Genomic DNA, 10,957 nt, shown 5'->3' with positions numbered 1-10,957 from the left:
ATTCTTTACATACTCGTAGGTTGAAAATCTTTAGAAAGATTTGTGCAAGAATACGATAGTATAACTCGAACAAACATTTTACAATTTTTTAGTATACTTACTACTTAATACTGAGTTACTTACGAATAATTACCTAAATCGGCTTCTGTCAAAACCTTCATGTCGATGTCGGAACACCTAAGAGAGGTACTGAGTTCAAATTAAAACTATATATAGTCCCTTGAAGCTGTAAAGAAATCAAACGTAAGTTACAGCCTTAGTGCAACTTTCATATGTTCCGATCCGATATCGGATGTAGGAAGGATGTCAAAGGAAAATGTCAAAGATGGCGCCGTTAATATATCCGATATTCGATCAAATAATATGAAAACGCACTTACAACTAATAGTATATACAAGTGTATGGCGCCAACGATATCAATTTATGCGGATTAGACGTCTGATACGATACCGGTCGAATATTTTCTACTGAATTAACTCGCGACTCAACTAAGCAATCAAAGGGTTTTCGATTCCAAAGATCGGGACCATTCGTAGGCTAGTAAAGCATGCCTTCGTGGATTCGGGATTGTGCTTTATTGGTGCTACAAACTCTACCTACAGAGATGCAGAAAAAGTATAGTCTAAGATGTTGTTGCCTATTTAACACTTGACAGCGGCCGTCGAACGTAAACGCGCACGACCCAATAAATCCTTACATATTGCACAATATACACGGTCAATCTGAGTAACCTGACTAATTTTAACCACGCATTTCTCAGACCAAAAAAAAGATGAAATGTTATTATGAGGAAATTTTGTCGAAAAAAATGTATTTTATATTTTTAGGGTTCCGTACCTCAAAGAGGAAAAACGGAACCCTTATAGGATCACTCGCGTGTCTGTCTGTCCCTCTGTCACAGTCGATTTCTCCGAAACTACTAGACCGATTTACTTGAAATTTGGCACACGTATGTAAAAAAGTGGCCCAAAGACGGACATGTAATATAATTAAATGAAATTAAACGAAATTTAATCATAGGGGCCACTTTTGGGGGGTAAAATTGAAAATTAAAAATCAAAGTTATTAGAACTATATTGTGCTACATATCAAATGAAAGAGCATTTTATAAGCATCTCAAATATATTTTTTTTATAGTTTTTATTTTGGTAATTTAGAAGTAATTTAAGAAAATAAGCAAAAAATGACAATTCCCCCCCCCTTATCTCCGAAACTACTTAGCGTAAAATTTTCAAATAAATACACGAGATAGCCCTCTACCTGTAGATTACAGGAAAACCTATTAGAAATCTACGGTCAAGCGTAAGTCGGACTTAAGAGAAAAAAACTCAAATTGAGATTTTTCACTCACTGCCGCTGCAAGTACTTACTAAATGTTTTGAAATTTTGTGAGCGCCATGGACAGGTAGAAAGAAATTCATTTCTGTTCAGAAATTGTTAAAAATTTTAAGCATTTACCAAAATGACTTAAGTTCCTACTAAAAAAGAGGCGCTTACGACTGTTTAGAACTGCACTGACCATAATATTGCCCTAATAGGTCCAAAAAATGGTGTATATATACGAAAACAAAAAAATTGTGCCACCGACAACCAAAATCTGAAGTCTATTTGCTCTATCTCTTATAGTTTCCAAAATATACGCAAAATCTTTAAAGTACAAATCTAGTGTACGTTGCCAATGTTGCCATCACATGTCGTCAGGCGCTCATGACCTTTTTGTATGGAAATGTCGAAATCCGACTCGCACTTTACCGATTTTCATAGAAAGTTGTGTTTTATTATAGTTTTGAAGGAGGTTTCTTATTTTTAACCACCAACGCAAAAATATTATAATAATAATAGGTTTGACGCTTGACATGTCTGTCTGGCATCATAGCTCCCGAACGAATCAATCGATTTTGATTTAGTTTTTATTGTTTAAGGTGAATTCGTCGAGAGTTTTTTTTTTGTACCATTTTTATTGCCACCTACGGGCAAACATGCATACGGTCCGCCTGATGGAAAGCGGTGACTGTTACATATGGACGCCTGCCACTCAAGGAGTGGCACATGTGCGTTGCCGACTCGACTCATTAGAAACTTGTACAAACCTGTACTTAGAAGGGGCCTGGGTGCCAACGACTCAAAGGACCGAAGGAAGGAGGAGGAAGGAAGGAAGGAGTACCGCACCCTCGTTGAGCTCTGGCTGCCTTACTCACCGGCAGGAACACAACAATGAGTAAAGCCTAGTGCTACTTGATTGCGGTCTTTTGTAAAGCGGAGGTATTAGACTCTGCTCTACCTTAGAGTATATTCAATTTAGTATTAGAGTTATCAGTCAAGAAATTTAAATGCAGCGCCATCTATTATTAGTTTCGACAACTTTTCATGTGACTTTCCATGCCTAAAGGTTCGCACAAGTCTCAAGTCGCGTAAATTACTTAGTAAATTTTGCCGAGAGACGGCGCTAAATACAATAATACTCATTAGAGTACCTATACTTCTAGTCAAAGACATATATAACTCCGTATAGACAGATAAAGTCTAAGAATAAAACGTAACTGGGTAATTCCATGTAACAGAGTAATGTAAGTGACCAATTATTTGCATGTTTTTTTATTCATGGTGCTAATTTAAATATCAATATATCTAAGGATTAAAAGTAGGCTTATCTAGAGATAAATTAAGATTTCAATTTGCATCATAAATAAAAAAACATGCAATGAAGTGGTCACTTACATTACAGTTACGTGGAATTGCCATACTTACCTCAGTACCACACAGAAGAAGGGCTCCGCTAGATGGCGCTAATATTAATATTAACACGCTTTTATTAGGTCGTCGTGTATGTAACTAACTATGTAATGGAATCTACGGAGGCTAATTTAACCATCTTCCAAGGATCGTAGCGTAATGATAATTGGCAGCTGTATGTAGTTCTGATGACAGTACAATAATATGGTACTGTTGAACTGATCTGATGATGGAGCCGGAAGATATGAACTGGAACTACATGATGGAACATCGTATCATAGCTGTTTTTGGGTTTCTTAGAAAAGTCTTGTAATGAACTTTGACTACGATTAGGTTTCAAGGTCTGATGATGGAGCCGGAAGATATGAACTGGAACTACATGATGGAACATCGTATCATAGCAGTTTTTGGGTTTCTTAGAAAAATCTTGAAATGAACTTTGACTACGATAAGGTTTCAAGGTCTGATGATGGAGCCGGAAGATATGAACTGGAACTACATGATAGAACATCGTATCATAGTAGTTTTGGGTTTCTTAGAAAAGTCTTGTAATGAACTTTGACTACGATTAGGTTTCAAGGTCTGATGATGGAGCCGGAAGATATGAACTGGAACTACTAAAAAGATCAACGTAGTATTTAAAATAAGTTGGGATAGGGTTTTCTTGAGACCCGTAAGAGCAAATAAAGGCGGGCTCAGGGGCGATCGAAGCCCCCCACAAAAAAGACAGATCAACGTAGTATTTAAAATAAGTTGGGTTAAGGTTTTCTTGTGACCCTCCAGGGGAAATAAAGGGGGCTCGGGGGCGAAGCCCCCGCAAAAAAGAAAGATCAACGTAGTATTTAAAATAAGTTGGGTTAGGGTTTTCTTGTGACCGTTCAGAGTAAATAAAAGGGGGGAGGGGGGGGGGGGCTCGGGGGGCGAAGCGCCCCGCAAAAAAGAAAGATCAACGTAGTATTTAAAATAAGTTGGGATAGGGTTTTCTTGTGACCCTTAAGAGCATATAAAGGAGGGCTCGGGGGGCGAAGCCCTCCGCATAAAATAAACATCAACGTAGTATTTAAAGTAAGTTGGGATAGGGTTTTCTTGTGACCCTGAAGAGCATGAATAAGGGGGGCTCGGGGGCGAAGCCCACCCCATATAAGAAAGATCAACGTAGTATTTAAAATAAGTTGGGAAAGGGTTTTCTTGAGACCCTTAAGAGCATATAAAAGAGGGCTCGGGGGGCGAAGCCCCCCGCATAAAAGAAAGGTCAACATAGTAGAGAATGCCTTAAAGCATAAGTCCGCCTTTTGTACTGCAAGATTTTCTTTTATCACTGCTTCCAGTAGTTCCACAGGTGGTAAATGATCTTTATTACTAGATTCACCTACTTTTATCAATTTTAAAGCACTAGTGGATAAAATGCGTTTTTACCCGCTGGTATTAAAGGACAAAACACGTGTTTCCGAGCTAGTGAGGGGAAAAATTCAATGTTGGCTGCTCGCGTGCGGTCCGTTTGTTAATGTAGGTAAGAATTTAGAATGGCGTCATTTTGTGAACATCAAAGGAGTGAGCCTTCTGTACTTGTACTATTATATACATATATACATATATTCTGTGACAAAACTAACAACATGTGTTCCAAGTACAACCTTCGAAATGCCGGAAAGTTAGTAAGTATCGACCGTAAATTGGCGAAATCCAATTTACGGTCAAATTAACACATGTGATGGACCCTGCCGTCTATAATAAATTGCCGCAATATGTGGTTGAAGCGCCTAGTGTGCCGGACTTTAAGTACCTATCGCTTAAAAAATTGGCTGGTCGAGCACCCGTTCTACACTTATGACAATTTTTTTATTACCTAATTAGAAAAATATTTTTGTGCATTTTTTATGTGAATATTGCCTAACTTTTTGTAATTTCAATCTTCTGTCTATTTATTCTCTAAGTATTATTGTTGTATGAATATTATTTTTTTAAATCAAATCTTGACGTGTAAAATGGCGTTGAATGAATAAATGAATATGACAATGAGTAGTATGATTATTTTAACCATTGAAAGTTTGTACGGAACCCTCGGTGGGCGAGTCCGACTCGCACTTGGCCGGTTTTTTTTATTTATTTTGAATGTGTTTTCTCATACATACTTAGTTAAAGTTATTATCTATTTCACATAAACAGAAAAATGCCACTTAAAATTAGTTTTTTGAGACTATTTTTTTTCTTAAAACCTTGTTTTACTTGTTACTTTTTGAAATCTGAAATAAGGATAGTGAGACTATTCTCCATAATGGCATCAACGTTGTCAAAAAGGCTCTGAAACTTATTTGACATTTTAGTCTTATAATGGGACCAGGAATACGCTATTATTTGTAAAGTTACTCAGATTCACTGTGTATTTAAACATTTTAAACGTCCTGAAACTCCCGACTGACTGTGACTTAAATTGACGCACAACCTAACCGCTGGTGCTAGGGATTCCAAATTTGGCACGTAGGTTTTTTTTTACAAGCCTTAGGGCACCACTCAGAAAGGATTCTATAAACTTAATCGTCAAAGGGGTGAAATGGAATCCTAAGTTTTCGAAAAATGGAATCTTGAGCATTGCGAGGGTGTTAATTAAATGAATTTTGCCACCGAGTGAAACAATTTTTTTTACACCATACCAACACGAGGGAAATATTAAGTCCAAAACATCAAACTCAATTCATCTATATTTTTAATTTTTTTATTCAAAACCATCATTTAAACGTTAAACTTAAATAGCATTAAGTAAAATTTTCATTCTCATTTAAGTGAATAATGTTACTTATGAGGATAAATGTATTAAACCATAATCATATAACGTCAATTCTACCAGCCAGTTTAGGCATCATGTTAAAATTTGTATGAATTTACTTTGCAATCATGTGGATCAAATGCATCTTTGTCATTTGTTTTTGAAATATCAGGAGAGCCTTTACCAGTGAGTTGGAGTGGTGAAAAGATATTTAATGAAAAAAAATCATTAAAACTGCTCCGTTGTGTAAATATGTGACTTTTCGTTATAATAATATTACTTTTTTTCGTTAATTATTAATAAATTCCATTTATCTTAACCCTAAGCTAGAAGTTACATTTCGTTATTTTTTAAATTTGAGTAATATACCTAAAATTACGCCACGAATCAAACTACGAAAACATAACGATTACTATGAATAGGTATACAAATATTCATCTAACATGACTTTATGTCAGTTCCAAAAAAAGATAAATGTCAGGCTAGTGGCGGGTTACAGTCGGTGCGTGCGAGGTCATTTCAATTGAAGTCAATTAAAGCAATTGAGTCCAATTGAGCGAGCGGCAGATTCTGTGCTCGCTACGTCGCCAGAGAGATTTTATGTGCGACGCCTACGCCCCGTCACATGATTCTTCACATAGACGCCTATACCTATGAGAACATTTACACATGTATAGGTAATATAAAAATCAATCCTGTCGATAGAATTGTACCTACTTATACGAGTGTCGACTGATATCAATTGCAAGGTGAAATTACTTAGTCTTCTATTGACTGGTTTGTGTAGGTGCTTAGTGCATCCATTTAAAAATATATATTCGCCTATACCAACCTATACTAACTACAAGAACGATTTAATACTGGACTGACAAAGCCCATACAAAAAAGCGTACCATTGAAACGTATGGGCCGTTTAGACAAAACTAGATGGCGCTCTTCGCAGCCTTGGAAGTGGCCAAAATCATATTTTCCCCTAATATTTTTGCATGATTTATTTTTTATAAGAACAAATGACATATTTCTTTATTTTAAAATCATGATATCACGTCAATACACATAAAAAAAATTGTAGGCATCATCAGTGTAGTTATGATAGTATTTAATAGGTGGCGCTAAAAAATCCAGGTACGATTCTTAGTATGAAGTATGTAAGTCCTATACACCGTGTTTCACTTAACACTAAAAACCTGAAAACAGTTTGTTCAGAATCGAGAGTAGAATCGATTGAGCTATATCTTGATGGGGGTAATATTTTTATTTAAATTAGTATTATTAGTTATTTTTTACGTGCCCATTCTATTGTACTCGTAATACAACATTGTGTATATCGCATTGCTAGAGGTTGTTTACCTTTTTTCTGTATTTAGGGGTATTAATACTGGCTGGTTACTTGGACGATTATTTTTTCCGCTACTAGTTTGACGTTGTTTGTCAGTTTAATCTTAATGTTTATCATAAGTCATAACAAATTGAACTCGTACCTAATTACAACCTTGTCATTTTGAATATTGAGTTTATTTGCTTACTGCGATTACCTGTCCAATTTGAAGTTTACTGTGACAAAGCTTTAAAGTGTTTTACAGTGACATCTTAGCTGTCTATTGGTAAACCTTATGTCGTTGCAATAACGTACACAAATAAATAGTCTTATGGTTTATTTATTTATTTATTTATTTATTTATTTAATCTTTATTGCACAAAAGAAAATCTTGCAGTACAAAAGGCGGACTTAATGCTTTAAGGCATTTGGGGGTTTATGATGGTAGTTAGCAATTATTTTATTGAGTGTAGAGCTAAAAGTCAAGTAGAGCTGTACAGAAAATTAAAAATTTAATAAAAAAAAAAGTAACGATCAGATTAAAAGATGAATACTCTAGATGAGTTTAAAAAAATAAAAATCAGTTGGGGTGTCTGAGGTTTTGAGTGATACCGGAAACACCGTGTATATATAGATAATCCTTGCTAACTATATGTTAAGTCAGGAGTCCACCAATTTCTAGCGAAGAGGAAGATTACAACGGCTTCTGACAAACACTCTATGCACTCTACTAGGCTTTCTACTACACGTGAGTGTCAAGCTACGAAATGAAGATCATTTGTGGCAACAAATCGTAATACTTTATTAGGTACCCCATAAGTATTAGCTAACTGGCGAGTGACCGGGAAATTTGTTACTTTTTACTGTGGCGGTTCCGACATAAAAGGTCTTGACAGACAGAAAACAAAGTGATCCTATAAAGTACCTACCCTAAACATGATTAATAGTTATTTGTTTTACAAGGGGGCAAAGTAGTTGTTTAACCGCACGTGTCAATATTGATACCCGAGGAAGCGAAAGATTCCAATATTGAACCGCGATACGCTCGCGCGAGTGGTTCAAAAAGTGGAATCTTGAGCACGAAGGTTAAACAAACTTTGCCACCGAGTGAAACACAAAAATTTTCACCACACCAACACGAACAAAATACTGTCTATAAAACATCAGACTAAATCAAATCCATCAATTTATTCAATATTTGTGAGTGTGCACGGGAAAACGTCCCACTTTGTCGATTGCTATAAAGCCGCTTTGTCAGTTTATTCAAAGTAAATCTCATCTTAATGGTAACCGATAAAGTGGGACGTTTTCCAGTGCACACTCACAAATATTGAATAAATTGATGGATTTGATTTAGTCTGATGTTTTATAGATTTATATTATTAACATATTTTTCCACTTTTTATTTTACCACTTTGTCGGCGTGACGGAACCCTGAAATGTGAAGAGGACCCTTATAACATAACGCATATTTTATTAAATGAGTTTCTTTTGGAAATGGTACAAGCTCTGAGAAACTATGGTTCCGGAAAACACACAAAGGTGAGCCATAAACACTCTCCTTCTTCATGAAATAGGAGGCGAAAGAGCAGACGGATCTCCTGGTGGTAAGCAATCATGGCCACCCATGGACACCCTAAACACGATAAGGGTTGTAGGTGCGTTACTGATTTATGGAGCCTTGCTCGATTTTGCCGAGACCCGGCAAGTTGTGGAATGATATACCTTCTGAGGTATTTCCTTGCGCTATGACATGGGGTTCTTCAAGAATCAAATTTAGTTCCCAAAGGTCGCCAACGCCTAAAGGTGCTGTTACACGGGTAACACAATTGCCAGCAATTCACATACCACTGTCGCGTTTGCTCCATAGTTCGTTGGTGCGTATTGAAAGAACACGGCAATAGTATGTGAAATGCTGGCAATTGTGTTGCCCGTGTAACAGCACCGTAAGTGGCTCGCCTGATATTGCTTAAGTCCATTTGCAGCGATGACTACTTCCCATCAGGCGCCTGGACTGCAAAACGCAAAGTGGGGCTGCTGGAGAGCATCACATTATTTTTTACATAGGATCTCCTTTAGGATTGTGTTTTGTGACTTTGAGCGTCCGTCCGCATGTCGGTCAGACATGAGCAGTTATATCTCATAGGAACGCGTACAAATATCACGTTGATATAAAAACCATGCCTTCCTAATAATCTTTCGTTTGTTTTTATAACGTTAAAAAGCACATTCGATTTTTTTTGTTTTTTAGCTTTGGCTGTAAAATAGTCTGCGTAGATGCGCATATTGAGTTACAATAATTACAACAAGGTATGCATCGCAACAAAAGATTTTGTAAGATATACGACGCACGCACATAAGGGTATTTCACTAAAAAGCTGGCATATTTGGATTGACACCAAAACTAATGTAAAATACCCTACAATGGACGGTGATGTCATTATGGACAAAAAACACACAAATCCTTAAAAATAAGTATCTAAAATTAGTTTTTAAAAACTGACAGCATTGTTGTACCATAAACAAGAGTCATAGTTTAGTTTAGTTTTATTTATTTCATAATGATAAATTACATTATAAATAAATTACGCTATGTTAACCTATACGAATTTACATTATGATCGTCAGTATAATTATAATTATTTCACATGCATTCATTCAATAGCTGCTTAATTGAAGTTCTGAAGGATTCGGCGGCAAGATTAAAATGATCAGTTTACTGAAAAAAATATCAGGACGAATTCTTAGTAATGTTGTTAGTAATAATGTTCTTAGTAAATAATACTCGGTGTAAACTTGAATGAGTTTTACTTACTGTATTAACCATGAGAGAAGGTATAAAACATACTAGTTTGTTACTCCAAAGATATAAAGAAATGGTGTTATTTTGCGAGTATCCATAACTGGAACCGGAAAACTGCATATCTCCTATGATGAACAAGGAACAATTTACGAAACCAAAATTTACAAGAAACAATCCTATGTTAAAAATAACGCAAACTAATTTTATTTGGGGTATATATATATCTATATAAAATTGACTCATTGAGTATCAGTTGGCTTTAAAAGTAAAATTTTAAACTTATTTCACTGTCCATAATGGGGGATGCATTACTAGAGAAAAATGTTTGTTAACCATGAGGAAACCATTAGCAGTATACCTATTCTCCAATACGCTTGAAATATGTAAAAAGAAGGATAGGACATTCAAGTTTTAACACGCTTGGCGGTAGAATTTTTACATGTATCAGTGAAATATCAAAAATAAGCAGAATTTATTCTTAAACTGTCCATGATTGGGTCCGTTACCTTACTTATAAAAATAATTTTGGCCAGCTTTTTTTAGTGAAATACCCTTATGTGGCACGTAGGTATATTTTATAGCATAGGCAACTCTCTGCACTAAATGTTTTAAGACTAAATGAAAAAAAAAAAACAAATCAATTAAATAAGTAGCGCAAAAAAATTATAAATGATATTCGTCTAAAAAGTTACTAGATCTTGTAACTATCAAGTTGATCAGCCGGCTTAGCCGAAATGACAATCATTGACGCTAGGCGCCAATCGAAACACAGTTCGGCTCTGTAGCGCCAATACGGAAGTACGATAGAGATTTATAGCTACGGCAACGATATTATCGTAAGCATTTGTGGATTTCACCACGTATCCTGTTAAAATTAAGCAAACTTAAAGAAAATAGAGCGTGGGTACACTGTCTACGTCGTAGCATGTGGCACGGATTTCCCGGAATATAGCGATAACGTTTTGTAGACGCGAAACAACAATTACCTAATACTACCTAAGGTAACGGACCCAATCATGGACAGTTTAAGATAAAATTTTATACATGAACTCAACTCTCTTAGCAACATTACTAAGAATTTGTCTTGATATTTTTTAAGTACACTGATGACTTTTATCTTGCCGCCAAAACCTTCAGAAATAACCGAATTAAATGAAACTTCAAAATTAAACAGCTCTATGACTTTAGTTTACGGTACATTGCCGCCAGTTTTTATTAAAAACTAATTTTAGATATCTAAAATTAGTTTTTAATAAAAATTTAAGGATTTGTGTTTTTTTGTCCATAATGGCATCACCATCCATTATAGGGTATTTTACATTAGTTCTAAATGGTTTAT

General features: G+C 35.7%; 1 protein-coding gene across 1 annotated transcript in view; it reads right to left on the bottom strand.

The window, feature by feature from the left end:
* Window positions 1-10,957, bottom strand: part of LOC125240713 (transcription termination factor 5, mitochondrial-like) — a 33,186-nt gene that overhangs the window by 2,785 nt on the left and 19,444 nt on the right. The gene's annotated exons all lie outside the window — the stretch shown is intronic.

Source organism: Leguminivora glycinivorella, chromosome Z, assembly GCF_023078275.1.
Source record: "Leguminivora glycinivorella isolate SPB_JAAS2020 chromosome Z, LegGlyc_1.1, whole genome shotgun sequence".
Lineage (NCBI taxonomy): Eukaryota > Metazoa > Arthropoda > Insecta > Lepidoptera > Tortricidae > Leguminivora > Leguminivora glycinivorella.
This window is presented reverse-complemented; position numbering and strand designations above follow the sequence as displayed.